Source organism: Tachyglossus aculeatus, chromosome 21, assembly GCF_015852505.1.
Source record: "Tachyglossus aculeatus isolate mTacAcu1 chromosome 21, mTacAcu1.pri, whole genome shotgun sequence".
Lineage (NCBI taxonomy): Eukaryota > Metazoa > Chordata > Mammalia > Monotremata > Tachyglossidae > Tachyglossus > Tachyglossus aculeatus.
Window position 1 is genome coordinate 10,543,017 of NC_052086.1, and position 15,369 is coordinate 10,558,385.

Consider the following 15,369-nt stretch of genomic DNA (forward strand, 5'->3'; position numbering starts at 1 on the left):
TCCCTGTTCGGTCCCCACACACAGAGTCCGCCAAGCAGCGGGGCTTAGCGGCGAGATCGCGGGCTTGGGAGTCAGAGGTCATGGGTTCTAATCCTGGCTCCGCCACTTGTCTGCCATGTGACCTCGGGCAAGACACTTCACTTCTCTGGGCCTCAGTTACCTCATCTGGAAAATGAAGATTAAGACTGTAAGCCCCACATGGGACAACCTGATGACCTTGTATCTACCCCAGCGCTTAGAACGGTGCTTGGCACACAATAACGAATACCATCATTATTATTATTATTAAGGTTGGCAGTGCAGTGAGTCTGGGGCAGGGAGGGGAGAGCAAAGCACCACCCCTGTTGGTGACCCCTGTGTAATCCCCCCAATAGCTACCCCCCAGCAAGGTACTGAGGGCAGGGGTCACCCACCCAGGCCCACCCCTTTGCCCACTGTCCACCAGACCTGGCTCCCCTTCCCCTGACCACCCTCTCAGGAGGGGACCCGGGCCCGGGTTGAGGTACCTGCCCCTCCCCTGCCTCCCAGCGAACCCAGGCCGCCGTTATCCTCTCCGCCCATTGGCCAGCCTGGCTGATGGGGCAGGGGCCCGGGCTCTCTGCTCACCTGTGGAACCGGGGCAGAGGGCGGGAGGGCCCAAAAACCTGCGGTCACTTCCACTGGACCCCACCGGCGTCTGCGGAGAGCACTTGCTGACCAGGGGTGGGGGGTCTCCGGGCTCGGACCGCCGGCTGGGATGGGAACCCAGGGCCTGGGGCTGGGGCCGGCTGGAGGCAGTGAGGCCGGCCACGAGGCCGGAGGGAGGGGACGGAGAGGAGGGGGTACTTCCTGGCTAGAGAATGGACCTCGGCGCAGACCGATGTAAACATTTCCTGGGCTGGGGGGGAGAGTGGGAGAGGAGGGGAGGATCGGGAGGGGGGAGGGGCAGGGCGTTTCTCGCCTTAGAGGGGGACCGGGATCCCTGCCGGCCCCCCAAGATGATGGCTGGGGTCTGGGGTCCCTAGAAGACCGGTAACCCCAGGGGCCAGAGGATGTGAGGCTGCAGTGCGGGAGGAGAGATGAGAAGCAGCATGGCCTAGTGGCGAGAGCCCACGATTGGAAGTCGGAGGACGTGGGTTCTTATCCTGGCTCCACCGCTTGTCTGCTGTGTGACCTTAGGCAAGCCACCTCACTTCTCTGGGCTTCAGTTCCCTCACCTGGAAAACGAGGACTGAGACTGTGAGCCCCACGTGGGACAACCTGATGATCTTGTATCTACCCCGGCGCTTAGAACGGTAGTAAGCACTTAACAAATGCCATCACTATTATTATTATTAGCGCCTGGTGGGACCAGAATCCAGTGTCCTTTCTGCTGGCTGGCAGGTGGGATGGATCCCGGCCTCTTCCTCTCCTCGGAACAGGGAGGCCCCCGTGGGCAGGACATTAGAACAGGCCCTGTTCCGGGGCGTGGGGGTGGGAGAGGGAGGACTCGGTGGGGCGGGGGCCAGCCAGTGGCAGGGCCTGGTCAACCCTTAAACTCAGCCCTGATACCTCCCCCTGCCCACCTTTCCCCCTCCCCGGGAAAGTGCCCTGAGAGTCCCCATATGGCATTGACTGAATAAATGAATGGATGAATTTTGGGCCCACCGACGGCAGGGGAAGGGGGTGTGGCCAGTGCCAGGCCACATGCCAATGCTGCCAGGCCACCCAGGGAAGGGTGGGCCCCATGCCCGCCGCCCGCCCAAGCCGGAGCTCTGCCAGGGGTCCCGAGACGGAGGTGGTACTACACAGCCAATAATAACAATAATAATTGTGGTATTTTTCAAATAATAACAATGGTGGTATTTAAGCGCTTACAACGTGCCAGGCACTGTACTAAGCGCTGGGGTGGATACAATCAAATCCCTTCAAAGCCCTACTCAGAGCTCACCCCCTCCAGGAGGCCTTCCCAGACTGAGCCCCGCTTCTCCTCTGCTCCTCCTCCCCACCCCATCGCCCTGACTCCCTCCCTCTGCTCTACCCCCTTCCCCACCCCACAGCACTTGTGCCTATATGTACATATTTATTCTATTTATTTTATTAATGATGTGCGTATAGGTATGATTCTGTTTATTTATATTGATGCTACGGATGCCTGTTTACTTGTTTTGATGTCTGTCCGCCCCCCTTCTAGACTGTGAGCCCGTTGTTGGGCAGGGATGGTCTCTATTTGTTGCTATATTGTACTTTCCAAGCACTTAGTACAGTGCTCTGCACACAGTAAGCGCTCAATAAATACGATTGAACGAATGAATGAACGGACCAGCTCGGTCTCAGCGACGACAGAGAGGCCAAGGTTGGGGGGCAAACAGCCCCGGGCAGACCCTCGGCCCAAAAAACAACTCTCTTGTCAGTCAGCCTGTCCTGGCACCCCGATCCTCCCGCTCCGGAAGCTGGGCTCCACCCTCGACTCACCCCCCATTCCCTCACGGCATGGCATAACAGATAAAACCCATGCCTGGGAGTCAGAAGGTCACGGGTTCGAATCCCAGCTCCGCCGCTTGTCTGCTGTGTGGCCTTGGGCAAGTCACTTCACTTCTCTGGGCCTCAGTTACTTCATCTGGAAAACGGGGATTGAGACAGTGAGCCCCATGCGGGATAGGGACTATGTCCAACCCCATTAGCTTACGTCCGCCCCAGCGCTTAGTACAGTGCCTGACACATAGTAAGCACTTAAATACCACAATTATTATTACTATCATCACTGAGGACAGGTGGCCAAGTGGCGAGGACACGGGATTGAGGGTGAGAAGGCCGGACTTCTCGTTCCCGCTCTGCACACAGGAAAGTGTTCAATAAATACCACTGACTGATTGATGGCCTGCTGGGTGACCCCAGCAAGTCATTTTAACTTCCCTAGGCCTCAGTTTCCTCACCTGGAAAAATAGGGATGATGATTACCTGTCTCACCCAGATCATGAGATAAAATCGAGATAATTGGGAAAATAGAGGCATCCCTCATTCAAGGGGTTAGTATTATAAGGACCATTTGTTCCCTCAGCTCTTCAGGATGGCCTAGTGGAAAGAGCACAGGCCACGGAGGCAAAAGACCTGGATTCGAATCCCGGCTCTCCCAAAATGTTGCCAATTTGTACTTCCCAAGCACTTAGTACAGTGCTCTGCACATAGTAAGCGCTCAATAAATACGATTGATGATGATGATGATTCCTTGCTGTGTGACCTTGGACAAGTCGCTTCACTTCCTCTGTGCCTCAGTTACTTCTTCTATAAAATGCAGAGTAAATCCTCCTCCCTCCAATTTACACTGTGGGCCCCATGTGGGACAGGGATTGTGTCCAACTGGATAAAACTGTATCTACCCCAGCGCTTAGAACAGTGCTTGACACCTAGTAAGTACTTAACAGATACCTTAAAACAACAACAAAAAAGCTGCATTGGTCCTTAGACTGTAAATGCCTTGTGGGCAGGGAATGTGTCTGTTGCACGGTTGTGCTGTACTCTCCAAAGTGTTTAGTACAGTGCCCCGCACAAAGTGAGCGCTCAATAAATACGATTGATTGATTGTGCTCCGTGGTCACAGTCAGGACCTGCTTTTGCAGGGGGCACTGGGACCCTGAGAGGAAACATTTAGGGACCCTCGCTACCCTCTTGGACTCTCCCCTGCCCCACCATGCTCCTGGCTAGAAATAATGATAGTATTTCTTAAGGGCGTACTATGTGCCAAGCACTGTATTATTGTTATTATTATTATTATTATTATTATTATTATTTTTATTAGATGGGGATAGGGGCGGTGCTAGAGGGGGAGGAGAGGGGCGGGTGTTTCCCCTCCAAGTGCAGGCACAGGCCCCGGAGGGGGAGGAAGCCCCCACCCAGGAGGGAGAGTCTTTTCCCGGTCTCCCTCCCCGCCCCCGTGCCCAGTGAACAAATACTATGATTACTATTATTATTCAAGTGGGGAATGAGACCGTGCATCCCACGTGAGACAGGGCCTGTATCCAACCTGATTTGCTTGGATCCAGCCCGGCGCTTAGTACAGTGCTCCGCACATAAATGCTGAACGAATACCACAATGGTTATTATAACAATTGCTAACAAATACCATAAAAAGGAAAAAATAAAAACGGTTCACGGTCCAGACATAATGAGCCTTCAATAAATCCCCTTGATTGACTGATGTCTGCAGGCGGTAACAGTCTGAGAGAAGGGATTTATTTCCACTGTGGCTGGCATTTTCTCTGGGCCCAGGCCCGGAGCGGGTGAGGGGGTAGGCGGGTAGGTAGGGGGTCTCTGTCAGCTCCGGGGGGGCTCCTACATTGCGATCCGATGAGCGAGCTGCCCGCTCCGGGCCATGCCAGGGCTTGTCCTGGCATCGCCTGCCTGTGGAGGGCCGGCCAGCCAGACCAAGAGGAGACGGGGCAAATCATCTAGTCATCCACTCAATCGTATTTATTGAGCACTTATTGTGTGCAGAGCACTGTACTAAGCGCTTGGGAAGCACAACTCGGCAACCTATAGAGACGGTCCCTACCCAACAACGGGCTCACAGTCTAGAAGGGAGAGACGGGCAACAAAACAAATAGACAGGTGTCAAAACCGTCAGAATAAATAGAATTATAGCAATATGTACATCATTAAGAAAATATAGAGTAGTAAATATGTACAAGTAAAATATACAGTTTATTGAGTGCTCACTGTGTGAGGAACACTGTATTAAGCGCTTGGGAGGGGACAGTATAACTGCTCCCTCACAGGGAGGGAGGGAGGGAGAACAGATATTTAAATCCCCATTTCAATCAATCAATCGTATTTACTGAGCGCTTACTGTGTGCACAGCACTGTACTAAGAGCTTGGGAAGTACAAGTTGGCAACATATAGAGACAGTCCCTACCCAACAGTGGGCTCACAGTCTAAAAGGCGCTCACAGTCTAAAAGAAACAAGAGAAACAGAGAGGGGGCAGAGAACATTTGACAGATGAAGAAATGACTTGCCCAAGGTCACACAGCTGGCAAGTGGCAGAGCTGGGATTGGAACCCAGGTCTCCCAGCTTCCAGACTTGTGGTCTTTCTCCGAGGCCACAATGCTCCTCAAATGCAATTCCAGTTCAACTCTTTCCTCACTGCCGCTTGTTTATTCAGATTTTTTAGTTACCCCCAAAATGTGAGCCAACAGAAAATTTGCATAACTGGTCTATGCCGAACTGGAATGAGAGCATATTCACAGAAGAGAGAAGCAGCGTGGCCTCACAGATGGAGCACAGACCTACGAATCGGGAATCCTGGGTTCTAATTTCACCTCCACCACCGGCCTGCTGTGTGGCCCTGGGCAAGTCACTTCATCATCACCATCATCAATCGTATTTATTGAGCGCTTACTCTGTGCAGAGCACTGTACTAAGCGCTTGGGAAGTACAAATTGGCAACATACAGAGACAGTCCCTACCCAACAGTGGGCTCACAGTCTAAAAGGGGGAGACAGAGAACAAAACCAAACATACTCACAAAATAAATACAATAGATATGTACAAGTAGAATAAATAGAGTAATAAATATGTACAAACATATATACATTTTACAGATGAGGTCACCGAGGCCCGGGGACGTGAAGCGACAGAGCAGACACGTGGCAGAGCCGGGATTCGAACCCACGACTTCCGATTCCGAGGCCCGGGCTCCACCCACTCCACCACGAGCTACAGCTCTCGAAAGCCACAGCTAATCCGGATGGGCACCGAGCGCAGCGGCTCTCCCCCGCCGTCCGGTCCGCGCCCGGCCCCGGAGCGGGCACCCCCGCGGTGCCCAGGCTGCCCACGTTCCCGGCCCCGTCACCAAACTTGAGGAGAAGGGTTGGCCGGACGGCTGGGGCTTGACGAGCGGCGGTGAAATGAAGCAAGCGGGCCTCCTAACAAGTTCTGCCAGTCTTCACGGGCTCCGCTGTTTACTCCTACCCATCCTCCCGGCTCCAAAGACGGCACCCTCCTTCCCCCGCCAACCCCAGGTTGACCTGCTTTCTCAGTCGCCCAGTCCATCGTATTGATTGAGCGCTTACCATGTGCCCGGCACTGTACTCGACGCTCGGGAGAGCATGGAATAACAATCTAACAGATACGTTCCCTGCCCACGGCAAGCTCACGGTCAAGAGGACTCTCGGGGTTCGGATGAACGCGCTGCCTTGCCCCCCTTTGGAGGGCTCCAGGGGTCCGGGAGAAGCGGCGTGGCCTAGTGGATAGAGCCTGGGAGTCAGAAGGACTTGGGTTCTAATCCCGCCTCTGCCACTTGTCTGCTGCTGTTTGACCGTGGGCCAGTTGCTTCACTGCTCTTTGGCCTCAGTGACCTCAATCGTTCATTCAACCGTATTACGGTGTGCAAAGCACCATATTAAGCGCAAGGGAGAGGACAATATCATCATCATCAACATCAATCGTATTTATTGAGCGCTTACTGTGTGCAGAGCACTGCACTAAGCGCTTGGGAAGTCCAAGTTGGCAACATATAGAGACAGTCCCTACCCAATAGTGGGCTCACAGTCTAAAAGGGGGAGACAGAGAACAAAACCAAACACACTAACAAAATAAAATAAATAGAATAGATAGGTACAAGTAAAATAAATAAATAAATAGAGTAATATAACTCTATTTAATATAACAATATAACAACAGACGGACACATTCCCGCCCACAACAAGCTCACAGTATAGAGGACCTCATCTGTAAAATGGGGATTAACACTGTGAATCCGTGTGGGACAGGGACTGTGTCCGACTTGATAAGCTTGTCATCTAACCCAGCGCTTAGTACAGAGCATGGCACAAAGTAAATGCTTAACAAATACCATTTAAAAGCCAAAAACCACCGGGCACCACCCTGTAGACTCAAGGAGCTCCTGGAGGGCAGTGCCCGCTGTCCATCTTTCCACAGTGGACACCCACTGTGACCATGCCAGCAAGCAATAGAAACCTCCAGAAGCTGGGGGCTGGAGAGGAAGGGTGGTTGATAGCTGTCCCCCCAGGGATTGAACTTGGGGGTGCCACCCGGGAGTTGGCACCTTCTCTCAGGAAGGAACTGAAAGGGATGCAGTGGTCAACCACGGAATTATTTTTTAAATGGTATCTGTCCAGCGCTTACTATGTGCCAGGCACTGTATTAAGCCCCAGGGTAGATGCGAGCTTTGGACACAGTCCCTGCCCCACAAGGGGCTTACAGTCTTCATCCCTGTTTTGCAGATGAGGCAACTGAGGCCCAGAGAACTGCACTGACTTGCCCCAGGTCACGCAGCGGACGAGTGGCGGAGCCGGGGGGAGGTTTAGAACCCAGGTCCTCTGACTCCCAGGCTCCGGGGCTCTAGTCCATGCTGGGATGGGGTGAAGAGAGTTTCTGAGGAGGGGGGGGTCACATCCCTAAAGTGAGTCTCCAGGGCCTTCCCTCTAGGCAGGTGCAGAAACGGACTCTCAGAAGAGAGGAGGAGGAGGGGAAGCACGGCCTAGTGGACAGACCACCAGCCTGAGAGTCAGAGGACCTGGGTTCTAAACCAGCTCTACCACTTGTCTGCGGTATGACCTGGGGCAAGTCACCTCACGTCTCTGGGCCTCAGTTGCCTCATCTGTAAAATGAGGACGAAAGCTGTGAGCCCTTTGAGGGCCCACGACCGTGTCTAAAGCTTACATCTACCCTAGCATGTAATACAGTAGCTGGCACATAGTATATGCTTAACAAATACTATTTTTTTTTAAATCCCAGCTCGGTCACATGTCTGCTCTGGGCCACTTTACTTCTCTGTGCTTCAGTTCCCTTATCTGTGAAATGGGGATGAAGACTGTGAGCACCACGGGGGGCAAACTTATTACCTTGTATTTATCCCAGTGCTTAGAACAGTGCTTGGCACATAGTAAGCGCTTTAACAAATACCCTCATTATTATTATTATGGGGGTATAGCCCAGCCCCTCGGTCTGGAGAGGCTGGGAACAAACGGGAAGGTAGGGGAGGAATGGGATTCCCCCCGCCCAACCACCCACCCAGCCAGGGCCGACTCCAGGGACACCCAGTCCTGTCTTTCCCAACCCTTCCACGACAGGACAGAATCCAGCCCCCAAGGGCAGCTAAGAAACCCGACTCCCCTTCCCACAGCTTGGACAGGGTGGGTAGGGAAGGAGGATAATAATAATAATATTTACTTATTTATTTTGGTATTTATTAGGTGCTTACTACGTGCCAGGCACTGGACTAAGCACTGGGGTGGATACAAACAAATTGGGTTGGACACAGTTCCTGTCCCACATGGGGCTCACAGTCTCCATTCCCATTTTACAGATGAAGTAACTGAGGTCCAGAGAAGTGAAATGACTTGCCCAAGATCACAGAGCAGACAACTGGCAGAGCTGGGGATAGAACCCATGATCTTCTAACTCCCAGGCCTGTACTCTATCCTAATAATAATAATTAATAATAAGAGTACCTGTTAAGTGCTTACTATGTGTCAAGCACTGTTCTAATCATTGGGGTAGATATAAGTTAATCATATTGGACACAGTCCCTGTCCCACGTGGGGCTCACACTCTTAAACCCCATTTTACAGATGAAGGAATTGAGGTTCAGAGAAGTGAAGTGACTTGCCTAAGGTCACACAGCAGGCAAGTGGCAGAGCCACTTCATAATAATAATCAATCAATCAATCAATCGCATTTATCGAGCACTTACCATCTGCAGAGCGCTGTGCTAAGCACTTGGGATAAAACGCTATAACAGAGTCGGTAGACGCATTCCCTGCTCATAACGGATTTGTTACGCATTTACTATATACCAAGCACTGTACTAAGCACTAGGGTAGAAATAATCGGATCCCATTTGGGGCTCATATTCTTAATCCCGTTTTACACACGAGGTAACCGAGGCACGGAGAAGCGAAGTGATTCGCCCAGGGTCTCACAGTGGGCGAGTGGCAGAGTCAGGATTAGAACCCAGATCCTCTGATTCCCAGACCCGAGCTCTCCTTTGCACTAGGTGACACTGCTTCTCCAGCTCCCTCCTTCCCTTCTTTCCCCGCATGCCAGCCCCGTGCCCGGACCAGGAATCTAAGGAGAGCCAGGGGACGCCTACCCTAGATGGCTTGGCTACAAACCACCTTGGGTCATTTCACAGCACTTATGTCTCTCTCTGTCATTTATTTAATTATCTTAATGTCCGTCTCCCCCCGCTCTAGATTATAAGCTCCCTGTGGGCAGGGAATATGTCCCAGCGCTTAATACAGTGCCTGACAATAATAATAATAATAATAATGATAATTAAGCACTTACTAGTAAGCACTTACTTAACTAATAATAGTTAAGCACTTACTCTGTGCCGGGCACCGCACTAGGTCCAAGCAAATCGGGTTGGACACAGTCCGTGTCCCACGTGGGGCTCACAGTCTCAATCCCCATTTTCCAGATGAGGTAATGAGGCCCGGAAAAGTGAAGCGACACAACCCAAGGCCTCACGGCAGACAGGCAGCGGAGGCAGAATTAGAATCCATGACCTTCTGACTCTCAGGCCACGGCTCTATCCGCTACACCACGCTTGCGAGCGCTTAAATACCATTTTAAAAAACAACAAAAAAAAAGGGAGGGGATGGACAGGGAAGAACCGGCAGGGCTGTTCCCCAACTTCCACCGGGGTGAGGGGGACCAGTGTGGCTCAGTGGAAAGAGCCCAGGCTTTGGAGTCAGAGGTCATGGGTTCAAATCCCGACTCCGCCAATTGTCAGCTGGGTGACTTTGGGCAAATCACTTCACTTCTCTGGGCCTCCATTACCTCATCTGTAAAATGGGGATTAAGACTGTGAGCCCCCGGTGGGACAACCTGATCACCTTGCTACCTCCCCAGCACTTAGAACAATGCTTTGCACATAGTAAGCGCTTAATAAATGCCATTATTATTATTATTACAATGTGGGGGGCAGGAAACCCTTTTTCGCCTGGTGAGGGAGGGGCAGGGGGCGAGCACGGGGAATCCATTCCCACAGGAAACTAGGCAACCGGAAACACCAGCAGGGCCCAGAGGGATTTGGGTAAATTTATGGAAAAATGTGCGTTGGGTCACTGGGGAGAAAGTCAGGGATTCATTCATTCATTCATTCAACTGTATTTATTGAGCGCCGGCTGTGTGAAAAGCACTGGACTAAGTGCTTGGGGGGAGTACGATATAATAACAGACGGACATTCCCTGGATGGAGAGGGGACGGTCAGGGGGGTTGGATGCTCCTTGCTGGGTTACTTGGGGAGAGTCAGGGAGGGAGAAGGGGGAGTCATCACTGAGACCGAATAGAGATTCTCTCTGTTGCCGAATTGTACTTTCCAAGCGCTTAGTACAGCGCTCTGCACACAGCAAGCGCTCAATAAATACAATTGAATGAATTGAAAACACTCCATAAGCTCTCCCCCCTCCTACCTTACTCGCTGCTTTCCGATTCTAATATGACGATGGTATTTGTTAACCGCTTACTCTGTGGTAAGCACTAAGTGCCGGGGTACATTGGCCCTCAGCTGGACCCAATCTCTGTCCCACATGGGGCTCGTGGGAAGGAGAACAGGGATTGAGGCCCCATTTTGCAGTTGAGGAGACTGAGGCCCAGAGAAGTTAAATGACTTGCCCAGGGTTGCACGTCCTCTGACTTTCAGGCCTGAGTTTTTTCCACTAAACCACACTGTTTTTCTGCCCCAACACAGCCCGCACCCTTCGCTCCTCTAATGCCAACCTAACTGCCTGTCCATCCCGTCCATCTCGTCGCCGACCCCTCGCCCACATCCCGCCTCTGGCCTGGAATGCCCTCCCTCTTCATATCTGCCAGACGATCGCTCTTACCACCTTCAAAGCCTCCTCCAAGAGGCCTTCCCTGACCAATATTTCATTTCCCCACCCAATTCACCCTCCCTATTAATACCTGTAATTTATTTATCTGAATGTGTGTCTTCCCCTTTAGACTGTACGCTCTCTGTGGGCAGGGAACGTGTCTACCTACTCTGTTACGTTCCATTCTCCCAAGCGCTCAGTACGGCGCTCTGTACACCTAGGTGCTCAATAAATACGATTGATTGATTATAAACAATTGATCGCCTACGCATTTGGGTGTGTCCCCTTTAAGCTTTTTGATAGGCACTCAAACCCCAGCCCAAGGCACAGCACAGCATATATCCTCATGCTCTACCATTTTTCCTACCTGAAATTTATTTTAATGTCTGCACTAGATTCAAAACTCACTGTGGGCAGGGAACATGTCTTTCAACTCTGTCGTATCATCCTCTTCCAATTGCTTAGCCCAATGCTCAGCACCAAGTGCACAATAAATACAATCGATTGATTGTTTTGAGAGTTGGACGGTCCATCTGGATGACTGTCCATAATAATTATAATAATGATGACTTTTTTTAAGCGCATACTATGTTCTAAGAACTGGGGTAGATACCAACTAATCAGGTCGGACGCAGTTCCTGTCCCACGTGGGGCTCACAGTCTTAATCTTCGTTTTTACAGAGGAGGAAATCGAGGCCCAGAGAAGTGAAGTGACTTGCTCAGGGTCACACAGCAGCAAGCAAGTGGTGGAGACAGGATTAGAACCCAGGTGCCTGGGTTGGCCAGGCTGGTGGGCTCACTGGAGTCGGGGGCCGTTCATTCATTCATTCAATCCTTTATTGAGCCTTACTGTGTGCAAAGCACTGTACTAAGCACTTGGGAGAGGACAACACATTCCCTTCCCACAACGAGCTCACAGTCCAGAGGCGCTGTAAAGGTTTGATTGATTACATATCTATTCTATTTATTTTATTTTGTTAGTATGTTTGGTTTTGTCTCCCCCTTTTAGACTGTGAGCCCACTGTTGGGTAGGGACTGTCTCTATATGTTGCCAATTTGTACTTCCCAAGCGCTTAGTCCAGTGCTCTGCACACAGTAAGTGCTCAATAAATACGATTGATGATGATGATGATGATGACAGATCTAGGCAAAGCAGTGAAACAACACCAGGCATAGCCACCTCCCACACAACAAATCCTCCCCTACCGCTGGACGGACGGATGATGGACGGACACTCCTCCCCTCTCTGTGCAGACAGGATTGTGGGGAAGCCTGGGAGTCAGAGGGTCAATAGCATCAATATAAATAGAATTATTGACGTATATATATATATATATATATCAGAACGAGTAAAACAGGCCTTAATATAAATAGAATTATAGATTTGTAACAGTTCCCTCATCTGGAAAATGGGGATTCAAACTCTCTTCTCCCTCCTATTTAGACTGAGAGCTCCGCCTGAGACCCGATGACTTCGCATCTGTCCCCAGTGCTTGGCACGTAGTAAGTGCTTAACAAAAACCACGGCGTAGTGGCTAGGGCCCCGGGCCGGGGAGTAGGAGCACCTGGGTTCTAGTCCCGCTATTACTTGGCTGCTGTGTGACCTTGGGCAAATCACTTCACTTCTCTCTGCCTCAGTTGCCTCATTTGTAAAATGGGGACTAACACTGTGCGCCCTGTGTGGTACATGGACTGGGCCCAACCTGATTTGTCTGTATCCACCCCAGTGCTTAGTACAGTGCCTGGCACGCAGTAAGCACTTAAATGCCGCAATTATTATTTGCTTATATCCACCCTAGCATTTAGTACAGTGCCTAGCACACAGTAAGCGCTTAATACCACAATAATTATTATTTGTTTCTATCCCCTTCAGTGCATAGTACAAGTGTCTGGATCACAATAAATGCTTAACAAATACCACAATTATTATTATTTGCTCATAATCATCCTCGCATTTAGTACAGTGCCCGGCACACAGTAAGTACTTAATACCACAATAATAACTATTATTGTTATTTGTTTGTATCCATCCCAGCGCTTAGCACACAGTAAACACTTAACGAATACCACAGTTATTACTATCGTCATTTGCTTGTACCCACCCCAGCACTTAGTACAGTGCCTGGTACATAGTAGGCACTTAATAAATACCCCAACTATCATTATTTGCTTGTATCCACCCCAGCGGTTAGTACAGTGCGGCACGTAATAAGGACTTAAAAAAGACTACGATTCTTAAAGCCCCCCACCTACCCCGTTATTATCAGCAGCAAGTTGGGGCATAGGGGTGGGAGGAGAGAGGGGCAGCCCAGAGACCCCCCCCCGACCCCCCCCCCAGGGGGGGCGTGGCCTGGGGGGGTGGGGGAGACCTCGGCCTCCAGCTCAGCCCCAAACCAGAAAAGCCTGTTTGGGGCCTGGCTCTTCTCCTTTCCCTTTTTTTTTTTTCCTCTGTCTCTCTTCTCTCCTCTCTTTTTCATTCATTCGTTCATTCCATCGTATTTATTGAGCGCTTTACTCTGTGCAGAGCACTGGACTAAGTGCTTGGGAAGTACAAAACGGCAACATTTTTCCTCTCTCCTCTCTTTCTATCTCCTTCCTCTTACTTTTGATCTCTCCTTTCCTCTTTTTCTCTCCCTTTTTCTCCCATTCACTCTCCCATCTCCTTCCTCTCTTACTTTTTATCTCTCCTTTCCTCTTTTCTCTTCCCTCTCCTTTCCTTTTTTCTCTCTTTCCTCTCACTTTTACCTCTCTCTCCTCTCTTACTCTCTCACTTTCTTCTCTCTCCTCTTTTTCTCTTTCCTCTCACTTTTTCCTCTTTCCTCCTCTCCCTCTTTCTTCTCTCCTCTTTTTCTCTTCTCTCTCTCTCCTCTCTTACTCTCTCACTTTCTTCTCTCCTCTTTCTTCTCTCTCTCTTTTTCTCTTTCCTCTCACTTTTTCCTCTTTCCTCCTCTCCCTCTTTCTTCTCTCCTCTTTTCCTCTTTTCTCTCACTCTCCTCTCTTACTTTCTTCTCTCCTGTCTTCTCTCCCCTCTTTTTCTCTTCCCTCGCACTCTCCTCTCTTTCTCTCTCTCTCTCCCTTTCCCCCTCTCTCCCATCTCCGTTCTTCCCCCTCCGGCCAAGGGAGTGGGGCAGGACGGCCGGGTTTGGGGCGGGGGTCCCAGGAGGAGGAGGAGGAGGAAGGGGGGAGGTAGCAGAGGGGTTGGCCCAAGCAGACCCCGCCGACCCCCGAGCGGCGATGGGGAGTGGGCAGGAGGGGGGGAATCCCTGGATCCCTGGGCCTGAATACGTAGGGAGGGGGCGGTCAGCGGGACCCTCTGGGATCCAGGAGAGCCCCTTCGCCCCCTCCCCCGACCTCTGACCTCCCTGGGCGCACTAGCCAGTTGGCACAAGATACTGGTCAACCCCCCTACCCTTTAGGGACCAAACTGGGGGGGAGTGGGGGCTAACAGGGAGAGTGACCCCCATGCCAGCCCTCACCCCTCGGCGGCTCCCAATGAGGCGGGGGGGCCTCCTCCCTCCCTACGGCCCGGGGGCACAGGCCGAGGACCCCGTCGGTGCCTCAGTTTCCCGAGCCGCCCAAGGGCCGGAGGAATCAGCCCAGGACGGAAAGGGACGGGACACTGGGGGGGGGGGGGGGGCGTCGTGACTCGTCTCCGGGGTCTGTTTTTCCCATTGGGCCGGGCCGGGCCCCACGTCTGTGTCTGTGCCCGTGCCCCTTCGCCCCCCTGACCCCTCCCAAACACCGGCCCCCCCCGTCCTCCTCCTCCCGGCGGCCCTCCGGGCTGCGCCCACACGGCCTTACCGTCCGGGGGTCCCGGGGGGAGCGGGCCGCCTTTGGCCGCCTCCGACTTTACTGAGCGCCCCGCCGGAGACAGACTCGCCGCCAACGCCGCCGTCTCGGCCACGCCCCCGGGTCATCGGCCACGCCCCCACTCAATAGCCACGCCCACTCAGCCTTAGCCACGCCCACACCCCCGCACCGCCCATTTTGGCCACGCCCACACCCCGTCTAGCCACGCCCTGTCCGCCTTAGCCACGCCCACACTCCGTCTAGCCACGCCCACACTTCATCTAGTCAGCTGTGTGACCTTGGGCAAGCCACTTCCCTTCCCTGCGCCTCAGTTCCCTCATCTGTAAAATGGGGATTAAGACTGTGAGCCCCCTGCGGGACAGCCTGATCACCTTGCAACCTCCCCAGCACATAGTAAGTGCTTAATTAATGCCATCATTATTATCTAGCCACACCTCGTCAATCAATCAATCGTATTTATTGAGCGCTTACTGTGTGCAGAGCACTGGACTAAGCGCTTGGGAAGTCCAAGTTGGCAAGATATAGAGACAGTCCCTACCCAACAGTGGGCTCACAGCCTTAGCCACGCCCACACTCCGTCTAGCCACGCCCACACCCCCGTCTAGCCGCCCCTCCCGCCTTAGCCACGCCCACACTCCGTCTAGCCACGCCCACACTTCATCTAGTCAGCTGTGTGACTTTGGGCAAGCCACTTCCCTTCCCTGCGCCTCAGTTCCCTCATCTGTAAAATGGGGATCGACTGCGAGCCCCCTGCGG

General features: G+C 52.2%; 1 protein-coding gene across 2 annotated transcripts in view; it reads right to left on the reverse strand.

Moving 5' to 3' along the window:
• Window positions 1-14,621, reverse strand: part of RHBDF1 (rhomboid 5 homolog 1) — a 33,767-nt gene extending 19,146 nt beyond the window's left edge. The window contains exon 1 of one of the 2 annotated variants that reach the window (XM_038763295.1): window positions 14,605-14,621. The gene's annotated coding sequence lies outside the window, so the exon portion shown is untranslated. Of the gene's footprint in view, window positions 1-606; window positions 720-14,604 lie in introns of those variants that run through there. The other variant, XM_038763294.1, reaches the window with a different exon arrangement.
• Window positions 14,622-15,369: the final 748 nt, after the last annotated feature.